General features: G+C 44.1%; 1 long non-coding RNA gene across 1 annotated transcript in view; it reads left to right on the top strand.

Annotated features, from left to right (window-relative positions):
* LOC143819745 (uncharacterized) overlaps positions 1–21,027 on the top strand; it is a 31,433-nt gene extending 10,406 nt beyond the window's left edge. The window contains exons 2-3 of the long non-coding RNA XR_013225074.1: positions 17,891–17,957; positions 19,146–21,027. This is a non-coding gene — a long non-coding RNA (uncharacterized LOC143819745). The remainder of the gene's footprint in view (positions 1–17,890; positions 17,958–19,145) is intronic.
* Positions 21,028–21,593: the final 566 nt, after the last annotated feature.

The raw sequence follows: 21,593 nt of genomic DNA, 5'->3' as shown, positions 1-21,593 counted from the left end.
GAGATCCAAGATAGAGATTATGGACTTTGACTATCAAACCAATTATGTGCTATTGGAGTGTTTTTAGTTGTATGCTTGAAGAGCTGGGTTGGTTGAGCTATTCTGCTTTGAAATTCTGTCATACCTGTATATCTATTAATTTTTGTTTAATTTTAGTCAGCCTTCTGGCCACTGTACATTTCCCAGAAGTGCTTTGAAAGAATACAGAACTACACACTAAATAAACTCTCCCATGCACAGAACTGTGTGAAATGTGAGGTATTCCTGCATGCAGGGGTTATACCCTTCTGAATCCACTGACTTCAATTGATGTACAATTTCTAGGCTGTTTAGGATTGCATTGCTAATCTGGAAAGCCATACCATATGTTAGTAGCTTTGAAACCATTGTACTCACTTCTCAAAGAAATTTTTAAATTTCAACCTACTTCTTAATATTCCTGGTGAACATCTCAAACCTTTGTTTATGGAAGGCTGCCAAACTATAAGCAGCCCATCTTTGTATGTTTTTCTCATTACCAGTCATATGATGGCAACATTGTATCTCTATCTCTATATCCACAAAATGCAACTAAAACAAAACTGACTCGGGGGGGGGGGTGTTACACTTTGGCCACCATTCTGCCTATGGCTAGTCAGGTTAATACAGGTACACAGAAAGACACTAAGGATGGGATAGATAATTTGATATTCAGAAATGTTAAAATCTAGTTAATATGTATACCATCTGAATAATTCCTTTTGTTTGTCATCAACGTCAATAAAAATAATTTTTAGGGAAGACTCCTCAATAGCACTTCCATCACTCTCTAATGAAACTACAACTAAAGTTGGGGGTGACTTAGGGGTTCAGTAGGCTTATGCCAAGTAAATTGTCAGAAAGGAATAAAATTTAACCAAGTAAACCTATATGAAGAATAAAGTACTGATATTCACAATAAAGATCTAAAAGAAGAAAATGGCATTATAGATACGTCCTCCCTAAGATAAAGAGATGTCACCAAAATCCCTTTCTTTTGAGTTATAAACCCATTTTTTTTACAATCTTTCATGGTTAGTTATTGAACTGGTCCATTTAATTAGATGAAGCACAACTGAACCCCAAGACAAGCACATGTTTCTTAGCTTTACTTATTGAAAGATGTTAGAAAATGTGCGACTGGATTTGTTTGATAAATGGAGTAAGAAATAAGGAGAGAAAAATACACCTTTAATTATATAATAGGTCTTGAAAACAATAGAGACTCCTTTCACCATCTGCCCATACAACCAATCTATTTATTGTATGCGGATGTTTCCCTACCTGTCTGAATTACTTCAAAACAAAATTGCAGAAAAATGTTAAAATAGCTGCACAAAGATTTGTTCCTTGGAAGTGGTTTTGGAATATCAGATTTACATACATACTTTCTGTCTTTCTCTATCATCATATCCCATTCACTGTATATCTTCTGTTTTCCCCTTATCTGTACACCGCCCGTGGCGCTGCGGGCGCCACGGACTAAATAAAGCTGTAAGCCCGTGGAAGGCGGGCTGTGTCCGGGATGAGGAAGGGTGCCGATTGGCCCCTTCCCCCGGAGAGACTATCGGAGGGACCAATCGGCAGGCGCAAAGCGCCTGCCGATTGGTCCCTTCGATTCCTTGCCGGAGGAACTGCGAGCCGCGCGCAGCGCGGCTCTCAGTTGCTCCTTGGCCGGCGGCCTGACGCCTTGGGAGGCGCGAAGCGCCTCCTGCCGCGTCAGGCCGCCGCCTACGGAGTTCCCGGCAGCCGCCCGCAGGACGAAGACGCTTCCTGGCAAGACGCTTCAAAAATGGCCGCCCGCCGCCGCCCGCACTAGCGGAGCGTTGGAGTCTTGTGGCGCCACGGAGATGGATCGGAGCCGGGACAGTGAGCGGCCCGTGAAGTGGTGGCAGCAGCGGACCGCGGCGTACCTGTTGTCTGAACGTCAGGAAGGAACGCGCAGCGGCCGGTAGGGAGCTTGCGGGCTCGGAGGGCAGGAGGCAGGCAGCGGCCTCGGCGCAGGTCCTTCAGTGCGTGCGGCCGAGGTTTGGGCAGCGTGTGGGCGGGGTGGGCATCGTAGGTGCTCCAGGACAGGTCGGCGAAAGTATTCTCGCTGTGCAGTGGGCGGGAGCAGGAAGGCAGCCGCGCGCAGTTGTGGTGGGTGGCGGCAGCAGCCGTTAATCAGTGAAGGGCGCGGTGCGACAGGCGCTGGTGCTGGGCCAGCTCAAGTCGGAGGGCGGCGGCGATCTTCCTGGTGCCAGCGTACGAAGGAATGGCGGCGGCGAGGCTGCAGCGATGGGGGGGGCTCGCGATTGGTCCCTTGCCGCCGGAATGACAATTGGAGTCCCTTGCCGCTCGCTGCCGCCGCCCGCCTTCTACAACAGCTCCTTTAAGGTTTGCTTCCTTCCTCCCTGCTGCCCTGTCCTTCCCATTCTAGCGCCCATTGTATTTGGGTTACAATGGGCTCTTTTCCTAGTACACACATAAAATAGTATAATTAAAAAAACATATATTAAAAAAACACAGGTCCAGCACTGTGTCTAACATTTAAGTACAATTTAATTGAAAATTCTCCTATGACAGTTTTACATATATATATATATATATATATATATATATATATATATATATATATATATATATATATATATATATATATATATATATATATATATATATATATATATATATATATATATATATATATATATATATATATATATATATATATATATATATATATATATATATATATATATATATATATACTATTAGCAACAATTGCCCCCATTTGTGAATATTTAAATATGTAGAGACTCAAATTCATAGATAGGTGCCACACAAAAGCTAGAGAGATTTTTCATGAACTGGCACAAACATCCACAAACAGCTTGAAAGTTCATGAAAAGTTTGTGCTGGTCACCCTGCCACTTTAGTTCATGAGCCAGTTTGTGCCAATCCCTATACAAATATATTAAACAATAGCAATTAACCTAAACAGAATAACTCACTGCAGTCCTTTAATATATGAACATGTAAATAAAATGGGAAGGGGGTGCTGGGAGGAGTTGGGACTCATTGACTAACTGCCAATCAGATAGACTGTCCCGCTGCTGATTGGCCATCCATCCAATGAATGACCAATCAGGTTGGATGTCCTGCCCCTGGCCACATCCCCTTCCAACTTCTTCCATGTGGAAGACATGCCAGCTTGCAGTAAGCTAGGCCATTAGGAGCTGGAAGGGATGGGGGAGGGCCCAGGACTGTGGGCTCAGTGGGGGGGGGAAAGAGGTAAGGAGCCCTCACCAATTCTCCCCCCTGCCCCAAGCAGCCTTGGCTATGGCCTCGCCAGGCCTCAGAGGGGCTGCCGGGGGCCTGCCTGAGCAGTCCCGGCTGTGGCCTTGCCAGGCCTCAGTAGGGCTGCCCAGGGGGGAGGATGGGAATCCCCGCCAGCATTCCCCTGCTTCACAAAGGCCTGCCACATTCTTTCCAGGCATTGTTAAACCTGCCCGGGGCAGGGGGGAAGAAGGGAGTCCCCATCAGCACTCCTCCTGCTGTGGCCTCTCCAGGCCTTGGTCTGCTGTGGCTTCTACAGGCCTTGGCGGGCCTGCCCGGGGCAGGGGAGGGAAAGGAAGGGTAGCACCCATTGTATTTTTAAATACAATAAGCTTTTTTGCTAGTCTGTATATAAATCATGTCTTCTAAGCTGACACTATCCTTTTTTCCTTCCCCTAAAGGCCTATCTTGTTTACATGTACAAAAAAAAGACTATTTATGATAGTTAATGATATATGATTTGTACAGAAGTAATTGTAACATTGGACAAAGCTATTAGGTCTCCCAGAAATTTATTCTCTGGGTAGGTTCACTGGCCAAAACTACAGGTTACATTTAACAGATGATCCCAATGGGGATTGGCAGCAGAATGCCAATTGTGAGTTCCCTGTGGGGACTCAATTTTAAAATGCTACAGGGGGTTGATCATATCAGGGCTTCCCCCATAAAGTAGTTAGACATAGCCTAAATATAGCTACTTTCATATTCTTTGGTATAATGCATTCTCTATATACTATAGCAATCATTTGCAACTGAATTTTCTTGTTTAGCACAGGAAAATCCAGTTGCAAATGATTGCCATATTATATTGAGAATGTTTTATTCAACAATGTGGGAAAGCAGCCTGTCTCAATGAAAGTTCCAACAGATTTTAAAATATTTGTTCCATGCCTTTCTCCTTGATTCAAGAATGTTTACAATTCCTAATTTTAAAACATACAAGAAGCAATATATGTATTTTTCATTCATTCATTCATTCATTCATTCATTCATTCATTCATTCATTCATTATTTGATTTCTATACCGCTGCTTGCCGTAGCTTCGTGGTGGTTTACACACAGAATTCCAAAACAATAAAAACCCCCAAAAATCCCCATTAAAATAACAATCACAATGGCGACCATAATCTCTAGTAATCCCTCCTTGTTCAGGGTGGGGCATTAGATGTAATCTAATGTAATGACAGTCGGGCCGAGATGAATTTGGGAACCAAATTTATGAGTGTCATAGGTTTGGCCTGACATCATTTCCAGGGAAAACCTATAAGTAACATCATGGCTGCAAAGGAAATTAGCTTTCTTTTGCTGGTAAAAAAAGCGGCTGGTAGGGTCTTCACAGGATCATTGTGGGGGTCCATATCCAGCCTGTGCTGAGGCAGCTGCATTGGTTGCCCATTGTGGCCCGGTTCAAGTTCAAGGTTTTGGTGTTAACCTTTAAGGCCATCTGTAGTATGGGCCCCTCATATCTGCAGAACTGCTTATCTTCTTATGCCCCCGACAGGGTCTTCTGTTCTGTGGGCATGAATTTGTTGGAGGTCCCCGGCATGAGGGAGTTTTGTCTGGCCTCGACCAGGGCGACGGCCTTTTCAGTCCTGGCCCTGCCCTAGTGGAATGAGCTTCTGGGAGAGCTGTGGGCCCGGTTGGAACTTTCACAGAGTCCTTCCACCAGGTCTTCAGTTGAGGCCAGGGCAAGTAAAATCTTGGCCCCTCACTAAAGTCATATGGCTCCCCCTGGGAAGATCCCCTCTGAGGCATGGCATTAAAAGGTCTGTGGAGCTGGGGAGTGGTAGAGGAGGGAGTTTTCACCATCAAGGGGGATTTGTAATTAGGGTTTTTAATGATGTTTTATGGGGTTCTACTTTTGAGAGGTTGTTAACCGTGACAAACTATTTTAGGGAGTGGCAGTATAGAAATTGAAACATCAATAAAAATAAATAAAATCCCATGTCCAAGATTATTTCCCTGTCTTCAGCCCAATGTGAATTCTGTGTCAGCAATTGGTGAGAGCTGCCCTCCCCACACTGGCCCTTATGAACTCAAGGCCATTCTACAGGCATCCAACAGTGCTGCTAATTAATTCACTAATCACAACTGTAAGGGGTGGGAGGGAGAAGTTTTTTCATCTTTCAGAAAGCTCTCTTGGGATAGTTTTTTGATTGGTTATAAGTGGTCAGCAGATCAGCAACCTAAGATTTTTATATATGTAGTCTTCTTAGGTGTCACTTCTCTTTTCTTCAATGTCCTTTTCCTTCAACACATATGTGTTTTGCCTCCACAAGGTTATCTTGCTGTTGTGTCTACTTTCAATTAAGATAGATAGATAGATAGATAGATAGATAGATAGATAGATAGATAGATAGATGTACTATATTTTTAATACTATGTTCTACCCTGTATAGGCTTAAGTTCATTTATTTTGTGTTGACCATTTTAGATTCTGGAAACTGTCCTTCATGAGTCTGTGGAAAGCAAACATCTCTGAAAATACAACACTTGCAAGGTGACTCCAAATCTCTCGTGTGTGGATGAGGAAAAGGAAACAACATGCTCTTATCCTACCATGCTGAATAAATTACTTTAGCAAAGTTCTGCAGGATGGCTCAGGAAGCCACATCTCTGTCCCCATTTACTAATGCTTTTGTTTTCTCCAGCAATTATGACCTAGTGAGTTTCAATAGAGCTGATGAACTTTCATTACCCCGAAGCAACTTCTTCTGCTTCAGAAAGTGGTAATCCTGAGAATTTTTAAAAGGTCACCAGAATATAAACAAGTGCATCCTGCCATGAAAATTGGGTATTTATTCACTGATTAAGAAAGTTCAGAACATTTGATAATGGATGGAGCTGAAAGAGAATCTAGCTTAAATATTCACCCAGAATAACAAACAGGCAACTTTAACCAATTGCAGAGTCGGAGATTTGTTGCAAGCCTATTCAATGAGTGCTTTCTTTAATAATATATCAGATGATCAAAACAAAATTTTTTTAAAAACCCACACAGCCCTACAAGCATGCAAGTTACAAATCATTCATAAAAATATCATGTTGAGTTGTTCTAGAAGATGTTGGCTTTTATACCCTGCTTTTCACTATTCAAAGGAGCCTCAAAGCGGCTTACAATTGACTTCCCTTCCACTCCCCACAGCCCTGTGAGATAGAAGGGTCTGAGAGAGCTCTGACAGAACTGCTCTGTAAGAACAGCTCTAACAGAACTGTGACTAGTCCAAGGCCATCCAGCTAGCTGCCTGTGGAGGAGTGGAGAATCAAACCCCATTCTCCAGATTAAAGGCTACCTCTGTCAACCAGTACACCAAGCTTGTTTAGCCATGTGGGATTTATTAAATCTAGAAAAAACACCAGAAAATATCCTTACCTATATACTTTAGTCAATGGCAAAATCCTGAACATTTTTTTTGTGGGGGGGGGGGAGCAGCGTTATCTGGCTAAACTGAATAGCTGCCGTTTGTTGTTGGCAATGGAGAGGAGAAATATTTAAACTTTAAAGGGAAAGTTACAAACTTACCTTTCAGCTCTCTCCTCTAGTAGACTTTCTTGACTTTTGCTTTGGTTATCAGGGCAATGGGAGGGATAGGGAAGAGGCATCTTTGCAGACCAGTGGCAAAAGCCCCTAGGGGGAGCTTAGCCAATTATTACAGTGCTTTTGCAAATGGCATTGCAATGCAGGCCTTCAAGTTACAAGCTTGTTGCTAGCTTTAGCTGTGAACTCCAACATAACAACCTTGCTTTCTCCACCCATTTCCCTGGTAAGGAGGAAGGGGTAGTATTTTGCAAATAGGATTTTAGGTTAGGAGGAAAACTGCTCTTCGGCCAATTACAGAAGTTGGTTCTTTTTTGAAATTCTTCTGTGCATGTCCAGAGAACAAGGGTCTGGCTGTGCCTGACTCCAGACTGTTTGGTCTGGAGACTGTAGCTTTAACTCACTGTTGCTCTGAGCCTGTCTCCTGTACTGCCTGGCCTGAGACACCAGGGCTGATTCTGTACTTACTTTGTTTTTTCCATTGTGGATCCTACTGAATTCAGATTGATTTGAACTCAGGTCTTCTTTTATCCAGTTGCAAATGATTAGAGTAGTTAGGGCTTCTAGAGTGAGGTCACTTTAAGACAAGCCTTGTAACCAGGAACCAGGAAGTCTTTGATCTGATGCCCTGGCCAATCAGGGAAGATTGCTTTGGTATGAGGCATGGAGAAGGAAGTTAATTAACAAAAAGCAGAAATCTGCACACTTACTGATGGCTATTTTTCAAATATCGAGGCTTATATCCCCTTCTGGATATCACTGGGGAAATGTACGGTCACTCTGGATTAATCATGCATGTTGCAGAGGGAAAATTTAAAGTCCCCAAAATCAAAATGGATATCAAATTCAGTGTAGGCGGAAGGGATTTATTCAAACTGGGAATTGGTAAAAAGCCCCATGCAGACTGCATCCTGCTGTGGACTTCTGATCAGTGCTGGAGAAGACTTTGAGTGGTCTGAAGAACATTTTCTTCCTTTACTATGAGTGTTCTTTGGGCTTGGTAGTACGTTGTGGTAAATATTGAGGGGGCTGAGGCCAATCCGCAAAAAGCGCTTCGTTGTAGCGCTTTCAGGGAAATCCCAAAAAGTGGAATCACTGTCCGGAAAGCGCTACACTCTTGCAACCAATCTGCAACACTAGCGGGAAAGTTCTGTGCGTTACCATTGTTGCGGTTTCTGCAAAGTCCCTCCCCCTGGCTCTCTTCTCTGATCTTCCGGCGAAGCGATCGCCATTTTTTTTTCTCGGAGCGAGTGGAGATCAACGCACCGGCAAGCCTTCGTTTACCCAGCGAGGCTTCCCCGGCTGCAGTCACTCCCCAGAGCTGTTTAAAGTCACCAAGCGCCAAGCAACACACAGCCCCGTTTGCTGGTTTATTTTCCCTTTATTTTTCACTCTATTTTCGGCCGAAAATCGCGCCCGTGCGGGGGGGGGGGGTATTTTTTTTTCACTCGGGGCGAGCGTGGCAATGATGAAATGGCAGCTCAAACACCACCTGCTAGCTAGATGTGTCTCTCCGTTGCAACGAATCAACGCAGATTCGTTGCAATGTGTTTTTTTTTTTAACCTTCCTTAAAGGGAAAGGGGCTTTTCGGGAGCATGATAACGACCGCTGCTTGAAGGCCAGGGGCGGGACAAAGCTCGGCAATATTGCTTCCTGGCTAGCGATTTTTGCCGAGACCGGAAACCTGTGGGAAATGATAGAAACGCAACTGGATTCCACTACAAAGGCAGGTATGCATAATGACGAATTCCACTATTTAAAATGGTGTTTTTTCCTTCCGCAACCAATTTGCTACATAGATCCTGGTGCGGAATGGCTCTGTGTAAGCCACCTTGAGTCTCCATTGGGGAGAAAATTGGAATATAAATGAACTAAATAAAGGAATAAATTGTAGCAGTGGTATTGGGGATGATATTGGAAATGGTGACAACAACAACCACACTATCAACCTACCTAAGCAAAAGAAGCCAGAGGCCTATCTTGCGCTGAAGGTGATAGAAGCAGTGCAAAGTGAGAAGAAGAGGGCATTTTTAACAGCATGAATATGTTGACATGAAATGAACTAGTGTTTCGTTTCATTTGGGAATGAGGGCTAAGAGGCTCTGCAATCAGATGAGATGCCGGAAGGTCTGTCACGGGATACCAAGAATGTTTTTCCTTTTCAAGTAATTGCCAAGAAAAGCTACCATTAAATTGGGGCAACAATACAGGAGAAGAGTTTAACTATTCTCCACACTCTATTTTCCTAATCTCAAATCACCTGGTATGTATGCAGACTGGGAAACGTTCTCATATTCCTGAGCATGGATGTGTTACGTGATAATGTTTCCTCTACTTTGGGAAAAGGTATGATGTTCAGAAGGAGGAAGCAGAGCACTGCACTATCCTTCACATGGGGACTAATTGAATAAGCTTTTTCTGTGCTAAATAATGGCTTGCAGTTTGCAAATTTACATTCCATCCCAACATTTCTTGGTAAATTTATAGTCCTCTCTGGTCAGCTGATACTATGAGCTTCTAATATTGTCCTCTGGGTTTAATTGATTATCTTTTTTATCATTATTATAGGCTGAGGCTGTTGATGTCGCAAAATAAAAAGTGCATTAAAAAGTGCTCCCAGCTTCATTAATGTTTGCTTTCTTTGGTTTTATTTATTGAATTATTAAATTGCCATTAGCAGACAGCCATTAAAGTATAAAAGATGGCATGCCTACAAAATCAAATAGGCATATTTCACCAGCACCATGTAATTTACATGCATGCAGCAAATGAATGGGGCATAATGAGAAAGCACAGTCTATGCGACGTAGACAAATTTAACTATTTATTCATTGGATCACAGCAGCAGCAACAGCAGTGGAGTTCAGAATATGCGTTGGCAAGTAACATCTGAGCATATGGTCTTCAGCTAACTTCAGTGGAGAGATTGCTCTCTGTTGCTTGATCTTGACTGATAAGTGAACAAGCTCTTATGAGTGCTTATGATCCAGTGATTTCTTATGATCCAGTGATTTCTTATCAAGGAATGCCAGAGTTGAAAGAGGCTTCCTAGCCCATCTAGTCCAACGACCTTCTTAATGCAGGCCATCTAGAGGAAGAGCACTTTAGACAGATTGTCAAGATGTGCAAACATTTATGAAGAAGAAGACTTGGATTTTATATGCCACTTTTCTCTACCAGAAGGCGTCTCAAAGTGGTTTACAATCACCTCCCCACAGCAGACACCCTGTGAGGTGGGTGAGGCTGAGAGAGCCCTGATATTACTGCTCAGTCAGAACAGCTTTATCGGTGCTATGGTGAGTCCAAGGTCACCCAGCTGGCTGCACGTAGAGGGGGAGCGGGGAATCAAACCCATCTTGCCAGATTAGAAGTCGGTGCTCCTAATCACTACACCAAGGTGGCTGTCTTATACACCAAAAAGGACACTTAAAACTTGGGATATTGCTGCAGGACACAGTAGGGACTAAAGCAATAATCCAGGCAGCAGAAGATTCAGCCAGGAATAATTCAGTCAGTCTAGGAGTAGACTTGATACAGTCAGGAGCAGGCAAGAGAGCTCTACTTTGCTTAGGGTTGTTCAGGCTGCAGCTAGCAACCCTGCAGGGGAAGATGTGGGGGAAATGAAAAGGTGTTGAGCACGCAGGCCACATTCGCATAAAGCAGAACACGGTTCTAGTGCTATCAAAATGCTGAGAAAGCTGTCCATGCAGAAAGGGCCTTTGTCATGGAACCAGATTTGAATTCTTCATAGAATCATAGAATCATAGAGTTGGAAGGGGCCGTACAGGCCATCTAGTCCAACCCCCTGCTCAATGCAGGATTAGCCCTAAGCATCCTAAAGCATCCAAGAAAAGTGTGTATCCAACCTTTGCTTGAAGACTTCCAGTGAGGGGGCACTCACCACCTCCTTAGGCAGCCTATTCCACTGCTGAACTACTCTGACTGTGAAAAACATTTTCCTGATATCTAGCCTATATCGTTGTACTTGAAGTTTAAACCCATTACTGCGTGTCCTCTCCTCTGCAGCCAGCAGAAACAGCATCCTACCCTCCTCCAAGTGACAACCTTTCAAATACTTAAAGAGGGCTATCATGTCCCCTCTCAACCTCCTTTTCTCCAGGCTGAACATTCCCAAGTCCCTCAACCTATCTTCATAGGGCTTGGTCCCTTGGCCCCAGATCATCTTCATCGCTCTCCTCTGTACCCTTTCAATTTTATCTATGTCCTTCTTGAAGTGAGGCCCCCAGAACTGCACACAGTACTCCAGGTGTGGTCTGACCAGTGCCGTATACAATGGGACTATGACATCTTGTGATTTTGATGTGATGCCTCTGTTGATACAGCCCAAAATGGCATTTGCCTTTTTTACTGCTGCATCACACTGTCTGCTCATGTTTAGTTTACAATCCACAAGTACCCCAAGGTCTCGTTCACACACAGTGCTACCTAGAAGCATATCCCCCATCCAGTAGGCATGCTTTTCATTTTTCTGACCCAGATGCAGAACTTTACACTTATCTTTATTAAATTGCATCTTGTTCTCATTTGCCCATTTTTCCATTGTGTTCAGATCTCGTTGAACTCTGTCTCTATCTTCCGGAGTATTTGCCAGTCCTCCCAATTTGGTGTCATCTGCAAACTTGATGAGTAGTCCCTCCACCCCCTCATCTAGATCATTAATAAATATGTTAAAAAGTACCGGGCCAAGCACCGAACCCTGAGGTACCCCGCTACTCACCTCTCTCCAGTCTGATGAAACACCATTGACAACAACTCTTTGAGTGCGGTTCTCTAACCAATTCCCTATCCACCTAACGATCTGAAAATCCAGATTGCAGTCCTTCAACTTATCCATCAGAACATCATGGGGAACCTTGTCAAAAGCTTTACTAAAATCCAAGTAAATGACATCAACCAAATTTCCCCGATCCAGCAAACCTGTTACTTGGTCAAAAAAGGAAACTAGGTTGGTCTGGCAGGACCTGTTGGAGACAAATCCATGCTGACTTCCTTGGATCACCAAATTGTCCTCCAGATGTTTGCAGATCGCTCCCTTTAATATCTGCTCCATTATCTTCCCCACAACAGAGGTCAGACTCACTGGTCTGTAGTTTCCCGGGTCATCCTTCCTCCCTTTTTTGAAGATCGGAATAACGTTTGCTCTTTTCCAGTCCTCTGGGACATCTCCAGGCCTTAAAGAGGTTCCGAAGATGATGGACAAGGGCTGTGCAAGTTCTCTGGAAAGTTCTTTGAGTACTCTCGGGTGCATTTCATCTGGACCAGGGGATTTGAACTCATCCAGTGCAGCTAAATGCCTCTCGACAACCTCTCTATCCATGTTAACCTGCCACCCAGACACTATCCTTTGGCTACAGCCATCTCTAGATGTGCCTAAACACTTTGACCTGTGGGAAAAAACAGATGTAAAATAGGCACTAAGCCTTTCTGCTTTCTCTGCATCTTTCGTTAGAGTTTGTCCATCCGCACCCAACAGTGGACCTATTGCCTCCTTTACTTTACGTTTGCTCCTCACGTAACTGAAAAATCTTTTCTTGTTACAATGGGCTTCCCTGGCCAATCTTAGCTCACTCTCAGCTTTGGCCTTTCTGATGATTGATCTACAGTGCCTAGTAACCTGTAGGTACTCTTCTTTAGAGCTCTGTCCTTCCCTCCATTTCCTGAACATTTTCCTTTTCTTTCTTAGTTCCTCTTGAAGTTCTCTGTTCATCCAAATAGGCTTCTTAGAGCTCCTGCAGTGTTTTCGTATTTCTGGGATAGTCATTGATTGAGCATGCAATAGCTCTTGTTTGAGTAGCGCCCACCCTTCACATGCTCCCTTCCCTTCCAGCATTCTCGTCCATGGTATGACACTCATCATGTCTCTGAGTTTATTAAAGTTTGCCCTACGAAAATCCAACATCCGCGTCTGGCTACAAGCTTCCTTGGCTCCCCATCTCAAAAGGAATTCTATGAGGACATGGTCACTTCCCCCTAGGGTCCCCACCTCCTTCACCTCATCCACCAACTCTTGCCTGTTGGTCAGTATTAAGTCCAGTATGGCTGAACCTCTTGTGGGTTCATCTACCATTTGATAAATGAAATTGTCAGCCAGGCAGGTCAGAAACTTGCATGACTGAGGACGCTTCGCAGAGTTTGTTTCCCAGCACACATCTGGGAAATTGAAGTCACCCATGATGACAAGGTCCTGCCGTTTGGATATTTTCTCAAGCTGCTCACAAAGTGCAGCATCCACATCCTCTCGTTGGTCAGGCAGTTGGTAGCAGACACCAACCACCACACTGTTTGTTTTCCCCTCGCTTATTTTCACCCAGATGCTTTCCACTGTAGATATGTTCTCCTTCACTAGAATTTCCTGACAGGTAAGCCCTTCCCTCACATACAGTGCCACTCCTCCACCTTTTCGATCTATTCTGTTTTTTCTGAACAGTTCATATCCATCCACCATTACATTCCAGTCATGAGAATCATTCCAACAAGTTTCTGTGATGCCTACTAGATCATACCTTTCCATCAGCATGAGAAGTTCCAGCTCTTCCTTTTTATTGCCCATGCTTCGGGCGTTAGTATAAAGACATCTGAATCCTTTTACTTTTGGTTCCCTATGAGCTGGCCTTGCCGGTTGGGCTGCCTCCGATAGTTTTCCTTCCATACACTCCCTATGTTGATAGTCTCCTTCCCCTAGTGGCTTTAGTTTAAAGCTCTCCTGATGAATCTCCCCAGGTTCCTGCCAAACACATTCTTCCCCAGTTTCGATAAGTGCAGTCCATCAGGTGCTAGTAGGCCTTCCTCAAGAAAGCCTATCCCATGGTCCCAGAAACCAAATCTCTCCTGCTGGCACCAACTACGCAGCCAGTGATTCACCTCCATTATCTTCCTCTCCCGACGCATTCCTCTTCCCTTGACAGGCAAGATTGAAGAGAATACCACTTGTGCCCCCATCTGCTTGAGCTTCCTCCCCAGATCTTGATAGTCTTTTTTAATAGGAGCGATGGTATTCAGGGACATGTCATTCGTTCCCACATGGACCATCACAAATGGGTAGCGATCCGTAGATTTGAGGAGTTTGGGCAACCTTTCTGAAACATCTTTAATTTTCACCCCTGGCAAGCAACACACCTCTCGGGTTAGGGGGTCGGGCCCAGCCACATGGCGATCCATTCCTCTTAGCAGGGAGTCTCCAATTACCAGTACTCTCCTTTTTTTTTTTTCTCAACTCCATTTCCTTCTGTCCCCGTGGCCTCTTCCCTTTGTCTTAGAGTTTGTTTTGGGACCTCTTCCCTTGTTGACCCTTGCACCTCCTCTGCAAGGGCCTGAAATCTATTCTGGAGCTCCAAAGGCCCCGAGAACTGTCTCGCCCTTCGCCGTTCAGTCTTTTTCCGAACTGCCTGCAGAGGCTCCCTATTGTGGTCAATCTCCTTGTCCTCTTCAGGACTGGTTGTATTCTTTTTATTCCATGTTGCAGAGCTCTGGACTATGAACTCCTCCCCTTTCTTACTTTGGGTCAGAGTAATAATTCTGTTTTCTAGTGCCCTAGAAAACTTTCCTCCAAAAGTCTTACCAGCTTACACTTGGGGCAGCTGTAGTCCATCTTGTCTTCTGGGAGGAAGGCAATCATGTCACACTCACTGCAGATGATGGGATGAGTGTCCTGGAGGTCCATTGTAATGTCTAGGCAGTGAAAGTACTAGGGAAATATAATCTACTGATATAATCTACTGATTCTAATTGCTCGGCCAAGAGCCCAAAGGCTCGCGCCTCTGGTGAGGAGTAGCCCTTTTTAATCCTCCCAACAATTACCTTGCAATCACCTCACCCAGGCAGAACAATAGCCTCACCTGGTCAGCAGCAACTCTCCCCAGTAGCTCTCTCCACGTGCTCTCAGTTGTCTGAGCTCTGCCTCTGGTGAGGAGCAGCCCTTTTTAAGCCTCCCAACAATTACCCAGCAATCACCTCACCCAGGCAGCACAATAGCCTCACCTGGTCAGCAGCAACTCTCCCCAGTAGCTCTCTCCACGTGCTCTCAGTTGTCTATTAACTCAGTTCTTCTATTAACAAATTTAGTAGTTGTTGGTAACTGTTATGAATTCCAAATTCACCATGCAGGGACAGCATGGGAGCCAGGCAGCACCTCTCTGCATTGGGAGAGGTACTGCCTGGATCCCTGGCCATGGTGCCACCTCTGCCAGGTGCAGAGAGATTTAAAGAACCAGGCAGTGCCTCTCCCCATCGAGAGCAGTGCTGCCCCCACAGAGTGCAGAGGGATTTGTCTTTGTGCCCCATGGCCAAGGGGGATTTAAGGAGCCAGGCAGTGCTTCACCCCATTGGGAGAGGTACTGCCCAGCTTCCTGGTCCCAGTGCTGCCACTGCAAAGTGCAGAGGAATTTCTCACTCACTCTATATTTATAGAGGATGCAGTAATTAACTAAGGTTATTTACACAAATTTGCTCTTTTTTGCAAGAACACGACCAGGCCCTCTGACACCAAATATGGCACTCCATTTCCTGCAAGGATTCCCTTATTTTTCCATTGAAGTGAATGGGAGTTCAATGAAGTGAAAGAGTCTATGCTCTACTGAAACGGGTGAGAAATTCACTACCCCATACTGGAGTTTTCAAAACAGAACACAACCTGGGAAATAATTCTATTAAACAAAATGGCTTACTTTGATTAAGGAATAACTTGTGGCGTGTGTGTGTGTGTGTGTGTGTGTGTGTGTGAAAATAAAGCACATATGGAATTTAACCTGGCAGGATGTGTTTTGACAGACTAGTAGATTTGCAATCTTAAACTGGGAATTTGGGAAAGCTACATTCAGGCAATTTTCCCTTTCATCCTTGAGGGGGAGCTCTTGCTCATCAAAAGAAACAAAGATCACTTGTTCTTTTCAACATCTTTAGCACCTGTATTGCTTTCCTAAAATATTAGATTGTTTTTCATTCAGAACATGATTCGTACTAATATTCAACTTAATTTAGCACAGCTTTTAAGAAGCTGTAGGCACGGGCTACAAAATTTCTTTGACTGTAGCTGAACTCTTTTGTGCACCAGGAAGATCTTTCAGCCACCGTTCGCCTTCTCCATGTGACATTGTAGGCTGCTTTTGAAATATTCCTTGCTATATTTCCTTGGCTGTTCTTGCAGGGTGGAGCAGTTCAAGGTACTTTGAAGCATGACTGAGCATAGGATGACTTGGCATTTCTGTGGTAAAAGGGTGAAGTGAGGCTGCTGTTTTTTGGTAGCAGACATGCATTTCTACATAATGGCCTTTGTTCGTGAATAACATTTTGCTTCCTGATCCATTTATCTACAGTAAAGGCTAATGAATGACATCTAGAAGCGTGCCAGTTTTAAATTATGTTGGCAGCTTCTTGAGAGTGGTGGGGGAGCGAAACTAACGGTTCTGAATTGTAAATCTTGATTGTTATCCAAATGGCTTTTCTTAAATATAACTCTTTGTGATGTTTGAATTGATAATAACATTTCTACGTATTTCCAGTTTAGGCCACCTGCTCATTGGAAGAGCATTTGTATGATAAATTACTTGAGAATTTGTATGCTGGCAGGAACGGATGCAGAGCCTGTGGCTAGGCTGAGTTTTCCAAATCTGTATATCTTTATTCTGCAGATGCTGAAAATGCATTCCTAGTTGCTAGCTACTATCTTTTTATTTATATTTCAATCCCACAGAGTGGCTTGTGGCAGGTAACAATAATTGGACCCACATAAAATCCCCTCAAAGATGTGAGAACCCCAATATAAAACCACTCACAATGGGGGATCCCCCCCCCCCACCCCAGCTCAAAAGATCTAGATAAAAACCCAATGCACCAGGGGGAAAACACTGGGGCCGATGGACTGGCTAGCCAGCTAGGGGCCCAGATCTTAGTTGAGGCCCTGGCCTCAACCCAAAACTTGGCAGGAGAGCTCCATTTTGTAGGCCCTGCAAAACTGGGAAAGCTCCAACAGGGCCCTCAGCTCTTCCAGGAGCTTATTCCACCAGGTAGGGTTAAGGCAGGCTGGGAATCTCCAACAAGTTCATACCCACAGAGCACAGCACCCTGTAAGGGGCAAAAGGAGACAGTCAGTCCCACAGATATATGGGGTCCAGACCATGGTTGGCCTTGAAACTTAACACCAAAACCTTAAACCAGATCCATTTCACATCTGGCAACCAATGTACCTGCTTCAGCACTGGCTGGATATGAGCCCTCCAAGATGTCCCGTGAGGACCCTAGCAGCTACATTTTGCACCAGCTGTAATTTCTGGATCAGGGACAAGGGTAGGCCCACATAGAGTGAATTACAGAAGTCTAACCTGGAGTTCACTATTGCATGGATGACTGTAGCCAAGCAATCTGATGACAGAATTGCTTTACTTGGTGCAGATGGGAAAATGTGAGTGCTACTACCGTGACCTGGACCTCCATTGAAAGGGAGGCATCCAAGATTACCCCCAAATTCCTGGCCGAGATGTTATGTTGGACCCCCAAATTCCTGGCTGAGGTGTTAAGTTGGATCCTGGTCAAGGTTGGTAGGTGCACTTCCTAATCTGCTGCTTTCTTGCCCAGCCACAGGACTAGGGGTGAGCACTTTGGCGAGGTTTGGCCCACCGAAGCCGAAGATGGCCAGTGCCGCAGCACTGAGGGGCAGCTTTAGTATGCCAGCTGGCGGCTGCACACAAGAACTCTGTGCCTGCGTATGGATGCCAGCTGGTGTACCACCACCGGCACTGCCCCTCCACGCCACAGTGCTGGCTGCCTTGGGCTTCTGTGATTGCCGAGGCAGCCGAACCATGCTGAAGTGCTCACCCCTACACAGGGCCTCCATCTTGGAGGGGCTGAATTTCAAGCAAATAGACGGACGGTTTGTAGTGTCTACAGTCAAAAAGAGAGAAAAAACCTATCCCAAGGCTACTAACCATTTTTATACAGAATAATTTATACAGAATAAAGAAAAGTAAAGTTCTTCTTCTTTCTATGTTGCTTTATTGTAGGATACAACCAGGATATCTCCCATTTTCAAAGGGTAATTTTACTCAATGGTTGTCCTCTCACTTGTAAGTAAGTTGGTACTTCAATACCTCTATTAAATCTATTAAATTGTTTAAAGTATGCCCCAGCCTTTGGCTCTGCACTGTAGGGATGCTAGTGATCCAACTGCTCCCGAGTGGCAAATGTCTCTGGGTGTCATCTGCATATTGGTGACATCCCAGCCCATAGCTCTGGACCAGCTGGGCTAGAGGACACATGAAGATGTTAAACAATGTGTGGGAGAGAAATGCACCCTGCAGTACTCCACAAGGGAGTTGATAGGGCTGCAACAACTCTTCCCCCACTGCCACCCTCTGTGTCTGGTTTCTGAGAGAGGAGCACAGCCACTGTCCCATGAATCTCAGCCATGGCTAACAACTCGTGGTCGACCATGTGGCTGACAGATCTAACATTACGATTATAGCCGAGCCGCCCCTATCCAGCTGGAACTGAAGATCATCTGTCAAGGTGACCAGTACCATCTCCACCCCACAGTCAGGATGGAAGCCCAACTGGTATGGATCAAGCACCAAAGTCTCTTCCAAGAATGCCAGGAGCTAGTCCACAGCGGGCCATTCCACCACCTTACCCAGAAATGCAAGATGCAAGACTAAGCGGTAGTTTGCTGGGTCCAGTGATGATTTGTTTAGTAAAGGGCAGACCATTCAGTGCCTCTGAGAACTCCCCAGTAGCCAGGGAGAGGTTGACAATCTCTCTCAGAGTGCTTTCTATCCATTGGTCGCCTGTCTTAAGCAATGAAGATGAAGAGGAATTAAGGGGGCACGTAGTCGCCCTCACTGATCCCAGCAACTGGTCCACTACAAACACTGATAGGCCCCTGAAGCCATCAAACGTATCCCTCCTATCTGGCCAAGGGGCCTCTAGTTCCCTTACTGTATCAATTGTGGCAGGAAGGTCTCAGCAGAATGACAAGACTTTATCCATGAAAAAGCTTGCTAATGCCTCACAGCCCAGTACCAATTGATTAATGTTTTGGTGTCCTGACTCCTGGGCAATAAGAGATCAAACTACCCTAAATACTTGTGCCAGATAAGAGCTCATAGATGCGATTAAGGCAGCATAAAACTCACATTTAGTTGCCTTCACCGCCATCTTATATGCCCTCATAAGCAAGCAATAAGATGTTCTTGCTGCCTTGTTGCAAGTTTTCTTCCACACTCACTCTAGTCATCTCACAGCTCTCTTCTTCTCCCGCAGATTTGCTGTATACCACTGAGCTAGTTTGAGGAGAGGCCGGAGAGTACATCCCGGCACCAAAGATTATCAAGGGTGTGGTCAACTGATGGGTAGGGCTGGTAACAAATTGGGAGAATCCCAGTGTCACCATGGCTGACACCATGTCCGAACCAAACCCAGAAGACGGCGAATCAGCGATGTTCAAGTCCCCCAAGTCTTGCATGTACTAGCTACTACATAAAGGCTGTAATTGATATTCTGCCTGTGTTTTTGGAGCTTCAGAGAAACAGTTTGGAACTATTACCTGAAATGGACTGTGAATTTTGTAATTGGTTTGGGAGTATAAGTGTATGCTGTTTATTTGGGGTTCAAGATTATCATGGTATGAGATCTGTAAATGTTTGCCTGATCTTTAAGTATAGTATATAAATTGTGTATAGCTGTAAACTAAGACATAACAAAAATACTTGAGAACTCCATAATGCTCTCCTCACAAGAAAACCGATCCTATGAAGTATACCCTCCAGAACTTGTAATGAGTAGAGAAAGAGTGGAAGAAGTTTAAGAGAGCCAGCTTGGTGTAGTGGTTAGGAGTGCAGACTTCTAACCTGGTGAGCTGGGGTTGATTGTGCGCTCCCCCACATGTAGCCAGCTGGGTGACCTTGGGCTTGCCACAGCACTGATAAAGCTGTTCTGAGCAGGCAGTGATATCAGGGCTCTCTCAGCCTCACCCACCCCACAGTGTGTCTGTTGTGGGGAGAGGAAAGGGAAGGTGACTGTAAGCTGCTTTGAGCCTCCTTCGGGTAGAGAAAAGCAGCATATAAGAACCACCCCTTTTCCCTTGCTAAAGTAATACCATTTTGGAAGATCATACATCCAACATAGATTCAGGTGAGTAGCTGTGTTGGTCTGAAGCAGCAAAATAAACTTTGGGCCCAGTGGCACATTCACTGTCCAAGTTTTATTCTGAGAATAAGCTTTCAGGTGTATGCACACTTTTTCAGTTACCACTGAAGGTCCCATTGAAGAAATGCATGTGTACTTGAACATTTATACCCAGAATAAACATTTGTTGGCCTTCAAAGTGCCTCTAGACTCAGACTTTATTCATCTACAGAACAGTGATGCTCATTGGGTTCTTCCATTTTGAATCAGCAGAATTATAAATGTACTTGCTGATAGATATATACTGAAACATACTGAACATACTATTAAAATTGTATTAAAAATGGTATTTTCGGCTTTCATTCAGGTATCTACCTCTCTAGGCATCAGAATACTCAAACTGCTGAGATTTGAAAATCACACTACCATTTCAGTATCCACCGAGGTTAGAGAAAATATCTATTTAATTTAGTAGTGATTTTGGAAGTAAATGAAATCCATTAGAAAAACTGGTACCCACAGATAGGTCAAGACAATGGAGCCCGTTGTCTGATTTTTTAGAATATGTTATTTGAATTACACTATAATTGCCTAATGCAGCAAAAATCTAGGATAGGTCATCGTACTAATGGGTAAATTGAAGATTATGAGCCTTGTAAATGGGTCACACTTTGCTAAAAGTGCCATAATTCTAATTGTCAAAAAAATTAAATGTTTTGTAAAGTGCTCTCAATCTCATGAAATCTTCCAGTTTCACTATGAGAATGCCCAAAAGTCATTTGTACTTCCCAGTGACTTGAAAGCTGACCTCAACACATGTTTGATTCAGCTTTTTCTAATTTACTTTCTTTGGCAAAGACTGCTGAATTACAGAAAATAATTTAAGACCACATTTATTCTTTGTTTGCTTATTGAAATTCACTTGAAATGTTAGAAAACCATTTTGAATGAGTTTAAAAAACCCCCAAAGACTTCCTTCTTTTATCTCCTTACCTTTAGTCTAAAGACCAATGTGCTAAAACTTGTTCCAAATCTAGTGAACCAATAGGGATTTAGGATGCTTGCATTGATTAAATTCAATGTGAAGTTAAGTAATTATTTACAATTCGTCTGTAAATGGTTAATAAAACTGTACTTTGACCTCAACATTTTCTGGACTCTTCAAAGTTTTTTGTAATAGCTGCCAGCACAATGTTTAGGCATATCTAACCTGATCTGTGAAGTGAGGGTAGCAGATAATTCTCCACAAAAGTGCTATCCCAGCTCTGAGGTACCAACTTGGTCAGACGTTCCCCTACTACTTTATGTTGTGATTGATGGACAGGCAACAGATTATATTCCAGTTCTTTTTATGAATTGACTCAGTCACAGCATCACATGTTCTGTTGGAATAATTTACCAAAATGAAAAAAAATCTTCCCCTCCAAAAACATACCTCTCCTGTACAAATATTAAGCTTCTGAAACTACCAGCTTCCCACAGTCCTTGCCAGAGAATTTTTTATAAACAGTCATACATAAGAGAAAACAAACAGAAAGCCTTCTGTCCTCCTCAATGACCTTTAATGGAGCCTGCCTACATATA

This window comes from Paroedura picta, chromosome 1 (assembly GCF_049243985.1).
Source record: "Paroedura picta isolate Pp20150507F chromosome 1, Ppicta_v3.0, whole genome shotgun sequence".
NCBI lineage: Eukaryota > Metazoa > Chordata > Lepidosauria > Squamata > Gekkonidae > Paroedura > Paroedura picta.
Note: the sequence above shows the minus strand (reverse complement) of the source record. Positions and strands in the feature narration are given on the sequence as shown.